Below are 11,949 nucleotides of genomic sequence, written 5' to 3'. Positions count from 1 at the left end.
AAGTTAGTTTGTCCGTTTTGGCTTTTGGCTCCAAAAATTATTATACTCTATCCAAAGTCTTTCAAGATTATAACTTTCTTGACATTAATTTTTACAGTTGCCATCTGAGGGTTCAGTCTCTTAATCTTGAGTCTCTTAATGACAGGTGCTACATCCATATCTCTACTGTAAGCATTTTGAGTCTTGATTTGGGGGAGATGGGGAAGACAAGGTACAAAGAAAAAGAAAGAGATGAGGAAGAGAAAAAGTAGGAGAGGAACAAAAGAGGAGGAAAAGCACTAATATAGGAGTTCTGGGAGAAGTTCCAGCTACACCAAGTATCAAAAAAGAAAATGCAGATTCATGTGCTAGATGTTGCTGGAATGAGCATTGCCTACTGCTCACACCGTGGGTACCGACAACCATTGAACCTTTTAAGGCTCTATGGGTATTTTGTTGTCATTGCGAGGATGGGCAACTATGACCCTCTAAATGTTGTTCAAAACCAGGCCTCAGCAGCCTAGTCAGCTTATCCAATTATGAAGGATTTGGGGAATTCCAGTCTGTTAACATTGTGTATGGCAAGAACATGCAGTGGCAAAGATTGTACATCCAAAGAATACCCAAAACAGAAAGGCTAAAGCGTATTGTTTGTCCTCTTGTTTTCAAGCACTTCATTCCATATACGACCAGAGGCGGTTAAAACCGTCAGGCAATTTAGGCATTTGCCTGTGGCGCCATCGTCCCGGGGCGCCATCAAGGCCCCCAGGAGGGTGGCGCCACTCCCCCGCCTCCTTTTCCTTCGGGCCGGGGCCGCTGGGCCTTCCCATTGCAGACTGGGCCTTGCAAGGCCCAGGCTGCGGCAAGAAGGCCCAAGCTGCGCAGGAGGTGGGGCCAGGCCACGTGGGAGGCAGGGCAGGCCGCCATGCAGCCCGCACGGCCTGGCCCCGCCTCCCGCGTGGCCTTAGCCTTGCCGCCATGTGGGCCGCATGGCTGCAAGGCCCAGGCCGCACTGGCAAGGCTCTCAGAGACAGACAGAGAGAAAGAAGCAGGGAGGGAAGGGGATAGAGAAAGGAAGAAAGAGCCATGCCGGCCGCTTGCCCTTCTCCTCGCCCTTCCTCGCAGCCAGGAGTCGCCCCACCCTGAGCCAGGTGAGCCTCCCCGGCAGCGTGGCCCTATGCCTCAGGCTGGGCTCCTAGGGAGGGATGGGAGGAAGAAGTTGCCCCCTCCTCCAAGCAGCGGAGCCCCCTTCGCAGACTAGCACCAGCCTCTTTCTCTTTCTCCCTCTCCCTCCCCCTCGCTCTGCCAACAAGCAGGCAGGAGAATGGAAACACGCACCCTCGAAGAAAGTCCTGCTGGAGAAACTTCTTTCTCCTTGTCTATCTCTGCTCTTAAAGATGCTGCAAAAGGAGAAAGAAAAAAAAGTCTCTTCTTTCCAAACTGCCTTCCAGGCCAGGAGCCAGCTAGCCTTAAAGGGGAATACCAGAGCCAGGAGAGCCTTCCTAAAAGGAAATACTTAAAGCCAGGAGGATATCCCTTTAAGGGATGTCTCCAGGAGGAGACGCCAAACCCAAACAGCTCCCCGAAAGGATTCCGGCACCAGCTCAATTGCAACAGATTCAGTGCCATGTAATCATGGGAGTTGTAGTTTTACAAAGTCCTTAGCCTTCCCTGCAGAAGAAAGCCAGTACCATGCCAAACTACAACTCCCAGTTTTCTTTCAGATTGTTTTGGATTTCAACTTTCACAATTCCTAACACCAGGCATGGGCAAAGTTTACCCTTGCCTGGTATAGAAGCATTCTATTCTTCTTCAGACATCCCAGCAGTTTGTGTATTAATTGAGAAAATCCTGGTCATTTTTCTCCTTTAATGCTAAAAGTTAATAGGTTGTTCAGCAACAGCCTACTGGCTGGGCTGCTATGAATTTTTCGGGCTCTATGGCCATGTTCCAGAAGCATTCTCTCCTGACGTTTCACCCACATCTGTGGCAGACATCCTCAGAGGTTTTGACGTCTGTGGAAAACTAGGCAAGTGGGGTTTATATATCTGTGGAAGGTCCAGGGTGGGAGAAAGAACTCTTGTCTGTGGGAGGCAAGTGTGAATGTTGCAATTGGTCACCTTGATTAGCATTGAATAGCTTTGCAGCTTCAAAGCCTGGCTGCTTCCTGCCTGGGGGAATCCTTTGTTGGGAGGTGTTAGCTGGCCCTGGTTGTTTCCTGTCTGGAATTCCCATTTTCTGGGTGTTGTTCTTTATTTACTGTCCTGATTTTAGCGTTGTTGTTTTTTTTAATACTGCTAGCCCGATTTTGTTTATTTTCATGGTTTCCTCTTTTCTGTTGAAATTGTCCATGTGCTTCTTGTGGATTTCAGTGGCTTCTCTGTGTAATCTGACATGGTGGCTTTTAGAGTGGTCCAGCATTTCTGTGTTCTCAAATACTGGCTGTTAGGAATTGTGGGAGCTGAAGTCCAAAACATCTGGAGGGCCAAAGTTTTCCCATGCCTGATTTAGATCCATCTCAAAAAAGGGTATATTTGCCACGCCCTTTGAGTACGACCTCAATTTCTGCCCCCTCAGCCAAAACATATATAGCCAAATTCAGTAAGCTGGAAATAATGTCTTAATCTATAATCATGTATCCAGCTCAATAGCAGATTGTGATGGGAAAGGTCTGGACAATGCAGTATAGAGCTGGCATTGGCAAACTTCAGCCCTCCAGATATATTATTATTATTATTATTATTATTATTATTATTATTATTATTATTATTATTATTATTATTCTATTTTATTTCTAACCTGCCCTCTCTCCCCAAAAGGACTCAGGGCAGCTTCCAAATGCAAAGGCAAATATTCAGTGTCATAAAGGTAAAGGTAAAGGTTTCCCCTGACATTAAGTCCAGTCGTGACCGACTCTGGGGGTTGGTGCTCATCTCCATTTCTAAGCCAATGTGGCCAGCATGACTGCATGGAGCGCCGTTACCTTCCCGCTGGAGCGATACCTATTGCTCTACTCACATTTGCATGTTTTCGAACTGCTAGGTTGGCAGGAGCTGGGGCTAACAGCAGACACTCATTCCTCTCCCAGGATTTGAACCAGGGACATTTTGGTCTGCAAGTTCAGCAGCTCAGCGCTTTAACACACTGCTCCACCAGGGGCCCGTGGTGTATATTCAATGCCATATACAATAATAAAAACACAACACAATAAAATAGCAAATAAATCATAGCTAAAAGTGCATATAAAATAGATTCTATAGGGAGGATAAATGATTGGATTTCAACTCCTACAGCTTAGCTTTCTCTGCTAATGATGGTTCCATACCAAACTACAGCTCCCAAGATTCTGTAGCAGTGAGCCATCTTGGATATTGCAAGGGATGATTTTATTATTATTATTATCATCATCCTCATCATCATTATTAGGCCTTGCTCCCGGGAAGGTTCCTCCGCTGTGGCTCCCTATCTATCTATCTATCTATCTTTCCACATATTCTCCACATTGTGTGTGGAGAATATGTGGAACACACACACAATATGCAGGGACCATATGTGCCTCATAAATATGTGCATGATCTGCCTTGATATTCTGGGTTATATGGCACACAGCCATATAACCCAGAATATCAAGGCAGAATAACCCACACTATCTGCTTTGATATGGGTTATCTGAGTCCACACTGCCATATAATCCAGTTCAAAGCAGATAACTTGCATTATCTGCCTTGATATTCTGGGTTATATGACACACAGCCATATAACTCAGAATATCAAGCCAGAATAACCCACAATATCTGCTTTGAACTGGGTTATCTGAGTCCACACTGCCATATAGTCTAGTTCAAAGCAGATAATGTGCATTATCTGCCTTGATATTCTGGGTTATATGGCTGTGTGGAAGGACCATCAGGGCTCTTCCACACAGCCATATAACTCAGAATATCAAGGCAGAAAATCTCACAATATCTGCTTTGAACTGGGTTATCTGAGTCCACACTGCCCTATATCCCAGTTCAATGTTTAGTGCTAAATTCGCAAATATAGTAATTCCTACATAACATTCCATGTATTGAACTGCTTTTTCTGTTGATTTGTTTTAAAAACATGGTATTTTGGTGCTTTATTTGTAAATCATAATGTAAGTTGATGTTTAATAGGCTTTTCCTTAATCCCTCCTTATTATCCAACATTTTTGCTTATCCAACGCTTTTATTTTTCAGTGATTGGTTTGGGGGGGGGGGCGCAAAAATTCTGTTCGCCTATACTTGAAAATTACCTTGGGCCGGCTCTGTATACGACCTTACCTCAGCAGTCCTGTCCTCTTAGGAAGTTATTACTGTATGACTTGCTGCAACAAAGAAGCTTTAATGATGATGTGCAAATAATCTATCTAAGATGGGCCTTCAGCATAGAACTGAACTATTTTAGAACTTCCCTATGCTAGTATAATTGAATAAAATACGGAGCCCCACCAAAGTACTAGTGACTTGAAACAATTGGCTGGAGGTGTTGCTTAAAGACTGATTAGTGTATTAGTAGTATTCCTATAATATGAATGGAGGATGAGATAATAGAAGGAGGGAGGGAGAATGTGTGGCCCACCAGGCTAAGAAGACACTACCAAGGTCTATGATCAGCATATTTACCCTCCTGATAAATAAACATACCGGAATTCAGCATTTACACTAGTTCTGCCTCAGCTCATCAGCTTCCTCCTTTCTATCAGTCTCCTTGCAAACACTTTGAAGATGCAAAATATCCTGCAAGGGCTTTCTTAAAAGCGTTGCTTGCCAACTCTGGTGCCTGAAGCATTAGTTCACAGCAAACCTTTAAAAAAAGCTGCAAACAGATGGGTGAAAATTTCCCTGCAGTGTGGCATGAGGAGATGATGAAAGGCCTGGACGCAAAGGTCAAATCCACCTCGGGTGATATCCGTTCACCTCAGGATATGATTACACACTTCTGATATCAAAGCTCTGTAGAGCTAAGAGTGAAGCCACAATCTCATTCCTACCGCAGTTTGTTCTCTGTGGGAAACCTCTGATATGGGCAGCAGCTAACAACCTCTTTTTCTGTCTTTTTCTCTCCATGCTCTCTTTTGATCGGTGGTAGAAACAAAGACAGAGAAATGCAGCATCAACATTTATATGTAAATTTCCATTTAGAAACATGGGTCCCAGGAAAGAAGGTATTACTAGCGAGATCAATGTCTTTCCAGGCAGTTGGAAAGTAGAATGATATCACAGACTGTTTGGCTGCCTGTTTCCAATTTTAACTCCAGGCCTGTATTTGCCATTATATCTGATCCTGGAAGTACATATAATAATAAATTGTTTATTCGGGATTATTACTGGGAATGAACACAAGAGGGCCAGGATGCAGAAATGACAGAATGGAGATTATAACAGAGACCTCAAAGGACACTTCCGGACCATTTTGCCTGGCTGTTCATTCAACATTGATGCACAGAATAGTATAGAATAACTTTATTGCTATTGTACATTGTACAGCAATATTAAATTATTTCCCCAGCACACATCACAAAACCAATACACCCATCCTGCCACACTCCCACCACCACCGCATGGCCCCCAATGCCACATCACTGTGATGCCATGGAATTTAATATAGTTACAGCTGTATGACAAAAGCTATCTCTCAATCTGTTTGTCCCTGCCTTTGTCACCTTGTACCATCTGCTAGATGGTTATAATTAATCATGTAGAAATTATAAAAAAAATATTGTGGTATTTCTCTTATACAGTATATTTCACAGCCAAAAACAAGATGGCAAAAGGTATGAATGAGGAAGGACATAAAAACTAGGAAGGGCTGCAGTAGCTTGCTTTTGCCTGAATTCATGGGACAAGGAAAGATTTTGCTCCCTTCTTTCCTCTCCTTCCTGCTGAGAAATACAAACCACTTCTGCACTTTGAACTCAATTTGCAGTAATCAAAATAAGCCAAGGGGAAATGTGGAGAAGCAGAGAAAACCTGGGACATTTTAAAAGCAGTGGAGAAAATTTGATGACAGATAAATAGTTGGGACTTTCCCACATCGGAACAGTTTGAAGCTATATTCTTGCTCGGAAGCAGCACTGTTATCATGGCGTTGCCCTTGTGCATTTAAACAGCCGCATGCTCAACATCCAAAAAGTGGCCACTTTTTTGCTACTTCCTTTCATGTAGTGGCAGGAAATGTTTTATTTCAAGGCAGGTGAACCTGTGTGGCTTTCCATATATTGTTGAACAACTACTTCCATAATTCATCACTATGGCATTGATTAGTGCTTATAGGAACTAAGTCACACATTTGGCGGGTCACTCATTTTTGCTCATCTGGCATTAAAGTTCCAAGAGTACTGGAAGGAGAATTGGTCATGCTAGAATTAGGCAGGGAAAGTTGGCCATTCAACCATACCATAAAAAAGCAATGGGTGTTTAAGTCCCCCGGGACACATCACTTCCCCGCTTTCTCTGCCATTGCCATCAGGTGATAGACACACACACACACACACAGAGCGAGAGAATTCTTCTATGTATCAACTAAAAGTGTTTTTCCAATGAATAGTGAAATTTAGGAGGGAATTCTTAAAGGGAAATTCAGAGCTGGTGGCTGCCTGCTATGACCACCTTGATGGTTTGGATTGGAACAGAAGATAATCAAATTAGAATGCAACTAGCTAGAGGGGAAGAAAGGATTTACCATTATTCTGAACTAGGAATATGGAATACTCACTTTTTTATTAGTAGAAAATAATGCCTTTATTTATTTATTTTGTATCAAAAGCATTGCATAAATTAGTATAAAACTGATAAGAAATAGAAGGAGCACAAGCGGCAAAATATCTTTTGACCTAAAACAGGCAACAGTAATCACATTGTCTGTAGCCTCAAACAATTATTCCTCTGTACATGTGGCAGGACATTGTGGACAAGCACTTAGATGCAGAGTTGTGTGCTGTGCTCCACAGTCGCAGAAGGTGGAGGGTTCTTTTAGGTAGTGCCATTTTGCCAGGCTGTCTTTTGATCTGCCCACTCCATTTCTGAGTCTGTTCAGGGACTTACAAGTAATGCCTTGACACAATGAGATAAAATGGTCCATCACTGAAGATTTTATTTCAGCTCATTCTTGCTAAAAATTGATTGCCACAAAAGCTGTTTTTGCAACTCTCTTCTTACTTTTTTTTGTTCAGTAAACAGTTTGTTTTCTGCAAATAACATTCAATTTTGTACAGAGGTGAGAAGGTGTCACCAAATGTTTTGTGTGTATGTGTGTTAATGATTTTTTATTTTAAAAAAGTCCCAAAATGGAATTGTGAAAAAAATATTTCTAGCAGGGAGAAAAGGTTTAACGTTTTTCTTTCTTGCATGGAAGAACAAGACAGAGAGTCACAGGACACAGTCCAAGTTTGAGGCCCCGGAAAATATAAAAACGCAAAGAACTCTGTTATACAAAGTTACTGTAAGAGCAACTGAGAGTAAGACTGAAAACACTCTTTATACTGAAAATGTTAGAGAAATACGTCACTATCTCTGAGGATGCCTGGCATAGCTGTGGGTGAAACAGCCCGGAAAACACACAACAACCCTGTGATTCCAGCCATGAAAGCCTTAGACACACGTTAGATAAATTAATAGTAACAATTATCATCTTGTTCTGGTTTTGACACTGCAGCTGGAGTCCACTCAGGCTAGTTCTTCTGATTTTGCTTCCAGTGATGCTTCTGCAACTATTGGGAATGGATTTATCTTGACTAGGGGAATTGGTTGCTGTTTTGGTCAAGCTCAGCTGGCACAACTACAAACAGAGGCTTGGATCAGTATTATTAATATTTCTTCCATTGTGGCCTGCACAGATTGCACAGACTTAAAGCTATCCAATAGCATATTTTTCCAAATCAATGCCCTTCTGTTTTGTTTCTCTACCCTCCTCCATCCTTCAACTTTGCCGCTTTGGTGAGGTTAGTTTGCAAGTGAAGCTAAATTGAAAGGGACACTAATTGCACTCTCTGCCACTTGCTGGGATAAAGTAATCAGCTCATTAGGTCGTTGCCTCATCAGAGCACTTTGCTTTCATTTCCTTTGTGCCCCTTTGGCTTCCTCTGGCAATTCCAATTCAGACCAACCAACAGGAGCATTTCATAACCCTATGGGTTGTAAGTAGCAAACAGTAAAAGGCTGCCAATTACAGTTGTTCCATATTAGCAGTTTTGACTTTTGTGAATTTTATTATTCATGGATTGAATGGATGTAAAAGTCTTTAGGAACTTTTTGGTTCTTCAGTGTGAGTCTATGGAGGACCGGGAGAGTTCTAGAGTGAACAGCCTTCTAGAAATTTCTAGGTCCTCCAATGTGATTGCAGTGAAGATTGACCATAGAGCTATGCTGGAAGACTTATAAATCTCTAGAGAGATGTTGTCTCAAGTAAAAATAAATGTAAAGGCAGTTCCCATGTTCAAACATTCAACTTACAGATGGCTCATAGTTAAGAACGGGGATGAGACAACAGGAAGTAAGAGAAATCTGCCTCTAGGAAGGGAAATTCACTCCCGAAAATTATCATGGGGAAAAGGTGTCTCCACTAAAGCTTTCTCACCAATCCTTGTTTTCACAACAAGCCAAGTTTTAAAAATCCAATTATCACAGGGACAGAAAGTGAGGTGAAATCTTCTGCACAGGGACACAGGCAGCAAAACAAACTCCACAGGGGTGTTAGCCCTTCCCTGTGCTATCCAAATCTTATATATATATAGATAGGTTTTGTAGATTTGTTTTAAAATTGAATATGTAAGTCAGAACAGGTACATTTTAAGTGTAACTTCAGCTATATATATATAGCTGAAGTTACACTTAAAATGTACCTGTTCTGACTTACATATTCAATTTTAAAACAAATCTACAAAACCTATCTTGTTCGTAACTTGGGGATTGCCTGTAATTCCTTAATTCATTTTTTTTTACTTTCATGTAGGTCCTGTACCCCTAACTCCAGGTAATATGGAAGGCTGGCTGTATAGTCACTTGTCTGATGAAGAAGCCATTGGATCACTGAAAACTTACATTATATTTTGTGTACACACTGGAGCGGAAATAAAGACATTGGTCTTTTGGCGTGGAATAAATGGCCAACATACAAAGAAATTCTGAAGAAACAAAATGGCAATTATAATTTAAAAATTTAATAAGTAAACAAAAACTACAAGAAAGTATCCTTGTTCCAGTACAGACAATTTAAAGAATACTTTAATAAGAGTAAGGTAATAGGATTCATGGAAAAAGAATCCCTGTGGGACAAAATAATTCAATTAGAAAAGAAAGCAATCACCAAGATATACAAGATCTTATTGAATTGGACAATGGAAACTGAAGTAGTTTAAGATTGTATGATCAAATGGTCCTCTAATATAGGCCATTCAGTCAGAATGGAAGACTGGGGAAAATGCTGGAATAAAAGACTGAAATATACATATGCTTATGATTTAAAGGAGAACTGGTACAAAATGATCTACCAATGGTATATCGCTCCCCCAAAATTGGCAAGATGTTACAAAAAATTACAGGATAAGTGTTGGAAATGCGAGTCCCAGGAGGGCTCTTTTAACCACATGTAGTGGTCATGTAAAATAGTGAGCCTTTCCAGGGGAGGAGAATAATAATAATAATAATAATAATAATAATAATAATAATAATAATAATAATAATAATAACAACTTCATTTTTATACCCCGCCCCCATCCCCCTGAAGGGACTTGGGGCAGCTTACTTGGGGCCGAGCCCAGGCGGAACAGACAATATAAAAACGCGACAATATAATACAAATCAATAAAACATAAAATCATAAAATCACATATACGGTTAACATACTGAGATAAAATCCTGGGTAGGCTCCTAAAAGAGGACTCGGCCAGAGAATGAGAAAGATGCCAAGGTTCAGATGACAGGAAGAAGACTGGAAGTCAACATCCAATCCTCCCCCGCCCTCTTTAATTTTCCCTTCCCTTTTATTTCCCTTTTATTTCTCCTCACAATCTACCCCTCACTTTCACACCTTCACTTTCCCCCTTTCCTTCAAACTATTCTTTCCTTTTCCTAGCTTTTTCCCCTCCCCAGAATCATCATATCCCCCCCCCCTTGTTTTATGATATTGTAAAAGCCCTTTCAATAAAATAAAATATTTTTAATAAAATAAAATAGTAAACAATTACTGGAAAAATCCATGAAAAAAACTCAAGAAATACTAAAAAAACAAAAACAAAAAACAAACAAACAATTGAAGCCAGAAATTTCCTCTTAGGCATGATAGACTTCAAATTGGAGCTAAGCAAAAATATACTATTCAATTATCTGGTAACAGCAACAAGACTGGTGTACGTAAAAAACTGGAAATGGAGAGAAACCCCATCAATAGAAGATTGGTTATTAAAAGCATTAGATATCATGAATATGGACACCTTAATACAACAACTCAAAAACAGCCAGGGGATTCCAAAAACAAAAAAAATACAACAGACTGGACACCAGTTAAAGAATGTATGAAACAAGAAAGAATGAAAATATTTATCTAAGTAGGAGAGAACTATGAAAGAGACTCAACCAAATAAAAACGAATGGGCAGTTCAGAATAAAGAAGAGTAAACTACAAAGACTTTAAACCCCGATGAAAGAGACTGGAGGTCAACAAACTCCCCAACCCACCATCCCCCTCCCCCTCTCCTTGACTCTTTCTATCCTTTTCCCTTTTACCCTTTCTTTTCCCCCCTTTTAATATTTTATTTTACTGAAAAACTTTCAATAAAATTTACTTTAAAAAAAGACATTGCTCTTTTGTAGATTTCATTTTTTATTGTATGGCCAACAAGGCACCAGAGCCCATTTGATTTTAGATGCTAAGCAGGGACAGCTTTGGTTAGTAGTTGGATGTGAGACCACCAACAAATACCAAGTGCTGTAGGCTATATTTCAGAGGAAGGAACTAGCAAAACCATCTACAATTGTTCCTTGCCTTAGAAAAAACTATTAACTTCATAGGGTTGCCATAAAGGCACGTATGTGCACACAAGCAAGCATAGCCAACATCAATCAATTGAATCCAGGGATTTGTAAGTGGTGAGACACCAGCACTCTTTCACAAAGAATGTTAAAAATCTTGCAAAACCACAATTCCATGGTAGTGCAAGTAGTCTCAAACTGCATTTGTTCTGCAGTGTAAATATACCCAAAGGTCATAGCTACATGGAGAATGTAATGTAGGATGAAAGTGATGGTGGTAGTGGGGAAGAGAAATGGCAACATTTACATATGCCTCCAACAGACAAGACTTGCCTCATTTCCAACAGACCTCTATGAAGAGACCCTCCCTGATTGACTTTGCAGCTGCAAGGCCATTCAATGCTAATCAAGGTGCCCAATGGCAACATTTACATATGCCTCCAACAGGCAAGACTTGCCTCATTTCCAACAGACCTCTATGAAGAGACCCTCCCTGATTGACTTTGCAGCTGCAAGGCCATTCAATGCTAATAAACTACATTTCCCAAAAAGCATTGGGCTGGAGCAGAAGTTTCCCCAATAGTACTATGCCTCCTTTAAAACTACAATTCTCAGATGCCCCAGGTCCTCTCTCCTCTTAACATTCCCCACCCCCTTTTGTCCTCACTTGACCATCTTGACCAAACTTTCATATGTGAATTCTTGGAAGGTATTAGAAGTTTAGAGAGAGAAAGAGGGAAAGGGAGGGAGAGAGGGCGGGAGGGAGCGGTTTGAGAGTTGGACTCCGATTGTGGCTTTATTCCCCACTCAGCCATGGAAACCCACTTGGGCAAGTCACACACTCTCAGTCCCAGAAAACCCAATGAAACAGGAAATAACACTTTCAAACTAGGAACAGGAATGATTTGATGGTGTACTATGATTTCTGTTCCTGGGTGATATATGTCATTTCCTAAATTGGTTCTGTCATAGAAACATG

General features: G+C 41.0%; 1 long non-coding RNA gene across 1 annotated transcript; it reads left to right on the top strand.

Annotated features, from left to right (window-relative positions):
• Positions 1-787: 787 nt before the first annotated feature.
• On the top strand, positions 788-10,795 carry LOC134297767 (uncharacterized). The gene is made up of 2 exons (XR_010004638.1): positions 788-1,130; positions 8,953-10,795. It is a non-coding gene; the product is annotated as an uncharacterized LOC134297767 (long non-coding RNA).
• The last annotated feature ends 1,154 nt before the right edge of the window (positions 10,796-11,949 follow it).

The sequence above is a fragment of the Anolis carolinensis genome, chromosome 3 (genome assembly GCF_035594765.1).
Source record: "Anolis carolinensis isolate JA03-04 chromosome 3, rAnoCar3.1.pri, whole genome shotgun sequence".
In the NCBI taxonomy this organism is placed as follows: Eukaryota; Metazoa; Chordata; class Lepidosauria; order Squamata; family Dactyloidae; genus Anolis; species Anolis carolinensis.
This window is presented reverse-complemented; position numbering and strand designations above follow the sequence as displayed.